The sequence below is a fragment of the Salvelinus namaycush genome, chromosome 23 (assembly GCF_016432855.1).
Source record: "Salvelinus namaycush isolate Seneca chromosome 23, SaNama_1.0, whole genome shotgun sequence".
Classification (NCBI taxonomy): domain Eukaryota; kingdom Metazoa; phylum Chordata; class Actinopteri; order Salmoniformes; family Salmonidae; genus Salvelinus; species Salvelinus namaycush.
The window spans coordinates 41,114,064-41,120,217 of record NC_052329.1 but is presented as its reverse complement, the minus strand read 5'-3'; positions in this window follow the sequence as shown (position 1 = coordinate 41,120,217).

Sequence of the window (6,154 nt, the reverse complement as noted above, 5' to 3'; positions counted from 1 at the left end):
CAGGGGTTATGTGGTGGAGAGACGGTATGTGCCTGCGAGGTTTCTTTCTTTTCTGGCTGCCAGGACCACAGACAGCAATGAGAAGTATTGACCAGAGGCAGGACCATGGACAGCTCAGGGGAAACCTAGACCGCAGCAGAACAGCCACACCTGTCTCCAGTTGTAATCTGAGCCAAACTGCAGACAAGTGAAACCAATCAGGGCCTCTACTTAACTGCGCCCTGGGTTTTCTTTTTTTGTATTTGCTTTGACCCCGGCAGGTGACGGAGTAGGAGGTTTTTGGGGAGACTGAGTGTACGGTGGAGGATGTGGTTTACCGGAATAAAGGAACTGATGATTTCAACAAGGATTGAACCAAAGACCAAGATTGGAGGACCTTCCACGGGTGATGAAGTGTTTACTCTGTTTGTTTTGAGTTTTGTGAAACCTGATAATAAACCGGTTTAACCCTTCATTTGGACTGGTGGTGTGTTTATATGTGTAAATCCTGCCTTACAAAGATCTTGGCGCCGAAACCGCCAGAATATTTATTTTTGTTGCTCAAAATAAGTTTGGTAACTATTTTTGCTACTTCTGGGACACACATTGGGCTAGGCTACTGGTTCAAGAGCAATAAGTGGAATACAGAGAGGATGGAAGAGAGCGAGGCCAGTGGAGATGCCAGCTGAGATGCATCAAGCATGAATTGCACAAGAAGATAACATTGAAGACAGATGTGTAAATTAGAAGTTAATTCATAGGCTGGGCTATTAATCCACCATTCCTATGCTAGCCTATATATTAGGCATAGCCACAGGAAGTAGGGTTGCTGAGGGTTCTGTAGTACCCCTTGATACATCTAAATAAAAACCACAATAATACAAATAAAAAAATTGGGGATTTGTTTTTCTTACAATTAATGGCCAAAATATAGAGGTCTGCAGCAGGGCAACAAAAAAAGGTAGTTGTATAATTAAGAACAGTGTCGTGCAGGATTGAATAGTTGGAATTTTTAGAGTAATTGCCCTGTCCCTTTCTCTATGATTGTCATTCTAATAGAATCCAGAAAGAACAAAACCCGTCCTCAAACATTTACAACAAAAGGTGCAAAGTTATGGGCAAAGACACAAAACATCCACATCAAATTAAATATTTTTCTTGAACAAATAACATGGAAAACAGACACTTTTTGTGCAATATGAATGTACCACCCTTACAAGCCACTTAATGTAAATGTACATTACTGTATTGTACATAGGCTGGTCATCTAGGTTTGTACCTGTAGACTTTCCATCACTATGAAGAAAAACAATGCACAATACAGTAACTTGGTACATTGAGACATCAAGTGGTTTGTGATGATGTTGCTCAGTTGGTAGAGCATGGCACTTGTTGGTTTGATTCCCACGGGGGACCAGTACAAAAAGTATAAAAATGTATGCACTCACTAGTGTAAATTGCTCTGGATAAGAGCGTCTACTAAAATGGAAAAGGAATGAATAAACTATTTCAGTTTTCAAATAGAAATAAGTTGCATTTGCGAAGTATTTCAAGGAACTGGAAAATATATCAAGCAAGTATTTTTATATTCCACAAGCATTATTAGAATAACTATTTTGTACATTGAAAATGGAATTTATATGTTTAAATTAATGATTAGAATATTCCACCCTGAAACCATATAATTGTATGAAATTGATTAGCATCATAAATGTATTATTAATGATGTGTGTAGTTTTAGTCAGTAAAATGATATATAAATGATGTGTGTAGTTTTAGTCAGAATTAGGGTAAAACAATATATCTGTACAATATGTCTTTATAGAATCTTAAACACAGACTGTCTGAGCAAAATTCGGTGCTGACCTGGCTAGGGGCCTCTGAGAGATTTGGGAGAGGGCAGGGAGTACTTCTCACGGTCTCCCTAATCTTTGTCGGCTGGGTAGTGATACAGTATGTGCGTAGGATACCTGCTGTTTGTGTGTGAAGGTATGTGCGTCAGGAGCCAGTATAAAATGGATGGTTTTGTACAACGGAATGGGACGTCCTCGTGAATATTTTAGCTATTGTAGCTGGCACTCTGTCTGTTTCATTCAACCATAATCTTACAAATTCTGGGTTGCAGACTGAGCAGTTTAATTGAAGTGTCACACCCTGGCCTTAGTATTCTTTGTTTTCATTATTATTTTAGTTAGGTCAGGGTGTGACATGGTGAAGTATGTGTTTTTGTATTGTCTAGGGGGTTGTATGGTTTAGAGCAGGGGTGTCAAAGTCAAATGGACGGAGGGCCAAATAAAAAATTTAGCTACAAGCCGAGGGCCGGACTGTTCGAATGTTCATTGAAAAATTTTTAAATGACGCATATAGTCTAGTGAACCTAATTGAACCTACTGAAAACCTACGGCAATGGTGTTTCTGCTCAGACTCACATTTAAAAAGAGTTGCCTTTTTTCTGGGCAAACTTCGTCACAAACTTTAATCATGCAGTTTTTGATGAAATCCCCCTCCGTAAATGGCCGGGCTGATTTAGCGATCTCTTCTGCCAAAATAAAACTGGCCTTGACAGCAGCCTGGCCTTGTGATTTGGCTTTTTTGAACAGAGCCTGTCGAGATTTGAGGCCTCGTTTTAATTCCTCTGCCTTTTGTAGCCTTTGTTCCATGTCCATATTCTTGTTTTTGTCCGCGTGTTTCGTTTCATAATGTCGTCTCAGATTATACTCTTTCAGTACCGCCACACTTTCTCCACACAGAAGACACACAGGTTTTCCAGCTACCTCCGTGAACATATACTCCGACTCCCACCTTGTTTGAAACCCCCGGTTCTCAGTGTCCACCTTCCGTTTTGCCATTTTTGATGGGTATCTGAAAGTTAATTTTACTGTGATGCTGACGACTGCTGTGCCAATAAATATTGAAATGAAGCAGCCTACTGCTCGGTGCGTCACCGTTGCATTGTGGGAAATGTAGTATTGGTGCGTGTAAAAGATCTGCGGGCTGCCGGCTTGCTGCGGTCTGCGGGCCGGTTCTAATAATAAATCAAGATCATCCCAGGGGCCGTAAAAAACCTTCTCGCGGGCCGGATGTGGCCCGCGGGCCTTGACTCTGACATATGTGGTTTAGAGGGTTAAGGAGAATAGATGGTTTAGTGTTGTGTGTAGGTGTCTAGGAAAGTCTATGGTTGCCTGAATGGGTTCTCAATTAGAGACAGCTGGTTATGGTTGTCTCTGATTGGGAGCCATATTTAAGGCAGCCATAGGCTTTAGCTGTTGTGGGTCATTGTATATGTCTAGTCTATGTTGAACGTAAGTAGTTTGTGTGTGCACTTGCGTTTGTAGTTTCACGGTCGTTTGTTGTTTTTGTTAGTTTGAATAAGTGTTTCGTGTTCCGTCTTCGTATAAAAAAAAGAAGATGTATTCATATCATGCTGCGCCTTGGTTCAATCCATGCTCCTCCTCTTCGGATGAAGAGGAAGAGGAAAGCCGTGACAGAATGACCCACCAAACCCGGATCAAGCAGCATGACAAGCGGCAACAGGATCAAGGCATCAAGGATTCATGGACATGGGAGGAGATATTAGATGGAAAGGGACCTTGGGCACAACCGGGAGAATATCGCCTCCCTCGTGAAGAGCTGGAGGCAGCGAAAGCCGAGAGGAGGCGATATGAGGAGGCAGCACGGAGGCAAGGCTGGAAGCCCGCGAGTACTACCCAAAAATCTCTTGGGGGGGGGCTAAGAGGTAGTGGGCCGAGGGCAGGTAGGAGACCTGCGCCCACTTCCCAGGCTAACCGTGGAGAGCGGGAGTACGGGCGGACACCGTGTTACGCAATAGAGCGCACGGTGTCTCCTGTACGTGTTCATAGCCCGGTGCGGGTTATTCCACCTCCCCGCACTGGTAGGGCTAGATTGGGCATTGAGCCAGGTGCCATGATGCCGGCTCAACGCGTCTGGTCTCCAGTGCGTCTCCTCGGGCCGGCATACATGGCACCAGCCTTACGCATGGTGTCCCCGGTTCGCCTACATAGCCCGGTGCGGGTTATTCCACCTCCCCGCACTGGTCGGGCGACGGGGAGCATTCAACCAGGTAAGGTTGGGCAGGCTCGTGTTCAAGGGAACCAGTACGCCTGCACGGTCCGGTATTTCCGGCGCCACCTCCCCGCCCCAGTCCAGTACCACCAGTGCCTCCTCCACGCACTAGCCCTATGGTGCGTGTCTCCAGCCCTTTACCACCAGTGCCTAAACCACGCACCAAGCCTCCTGTGTGTCCCCAGAGTCCTGTGCGTCCTGTTGCTGCTCCCCGCACTAGCCCTGAGATGCGTGTCCCCAGTCCGGTACCACCAGTTCCGGCACCACGCACTAGGCCTAATGTGCGCTCCCAGGGTCCAGTATGCCCTGTTCCTTCTCCCCGCACTAGCCTGAAGGTGCGTGTCCTTAGCCCGGTGCCTCCAGTTCCGGCACCACGCACCAGGCCTACAGTGCGTCTCATCCGGCCAGAGCCATCCGTCTGCCCAGTGCCATCTGAGCCATCCGTCTGCCTAGTGCCATCTGAGCCATCCGTCTCCCCAGCGCCATCTGAGCCATCCGTCTCCCCAGCGCCATCTGAGCCATCCGTCTCCCCAGCGCCATCTGAGCCATCCGTCTCCCCAGCGCCATCTGAGCCATCCGTCTGCCCAGTGCCATCTGAGCCATCCGTCTGTCCCGAGCCATTAGAGCCGCCCGTCTGTCCCGAGCCGTCAGAGCCGTTAGTCAGTCAGGAGCCGCTAGAGCCATTCGTCAGACAGGATCTGCCAGAGCCGCCAACCAGACAGGATCTGCCAGAGCCGCCAACCAGACAGGATCTGCCAGAGCCGCCAACCAGACAGGATCTGCCAGAGCCGCCAACCAGACAGGATCTGCCAGAGCCGCCAACCAGACAGGATCGTCCAGAGCCGTCAGCCAGCCATGAGCGTCCAGATCCGTCAGCCAGCCATGAGCGTCCAGATCCGTCAGCCAGCCATGAGCAGCCAGATCCGTCAGCCAGCCATGAGCAGCCAGATCCGTCAGCCAGCCATGAGCAGCCAGATCCGTCAGCCAGCCATGAGCAGCCAGATCCGTCAGCCAGCCATGAGCAGCCAGATCCGTCAGCCAGCCATGAGCAGCCAGATCCGTCAGACAGCCATGAGCCGTCCAGCCAGGATCCGCCAGAGCAGCCAGCCAGGATCCGCCAGAGCCAGCCAGCCAGGATCCGCCCTTCAGTCCGGAGCTGCCGTCCCTCAGTCCGGAGCTGCCCCTTATCCTGGTGCTGCCCCTTATCCTGGTGCTGCCCCTTATCCTGGTACTGCCCCTTATCCTGGTGCTGCCCCTTAGTCCGGTACTGCCCCTTAGTAAGGTGCTGCCCCTTAGTCCGGTGCTGCCACTTAGTCCGGTGCTGCCCCTTATTCCAGTGGGGTTAAGAAAGCGGGTAGTGACTATGGTGGGGTGGGGACCACGACCAGTGCCAGAGCCGCCACCGTGGACAGACGCCCACCCAGACCCTCCCCTAGACTTTATGCTGGTGCGCCCGGAGTTCGCACCTTAAGGGGGGGGTTATGTCACACCCTGGCCTTAGTATTCTTTGTTTTCATTATTATTTTAGTTAGGTCAGGGTGTGACATGGTGAAGTATGTGTTTTTGTATTGTCTAGGGGGTTGTATGGTTTAGAGGGTTAAGGAGAATAGATGGTTTAGTGTTGTGTGTAGGTGTCTAGGAAAGTCTATGGTTGCCTGAATGGGTTCTCAATTAGAGACAGCTGGTTATGGTTGTCTCTGATTGGGAGCCATATTTAAGGCAGCCATAGGCTTTAGCTGTTGTGGGTCATTGTATATGTCTAGTCTATGTTGAACGTAAGTAGTTTGTGTGTGCACTTGCGTTTGTAGTTTCACGGTCGTTTGTTGTTTTTGTTAGTTTGAATAAGTGTTTCGTGTTCCGTCTTCGTATAAAAAAAAGAAGATGTATTCATATCATGCTGCGCCTTGGTTCAATCCATGCTCCTCCTCTTCGGATGAAGAGGAAGAGGAAAGCCGTGACAGAATGACCCACCAAACCCGGATCAAGCAGCATGACAAGCGGCAACAGGATCAAGGCATCAAGGATTCATGGACATGGGAGGAGATATTAGATGGAAAGGGACCTTGGGCACAACCGGGAGAATATCGCCTCC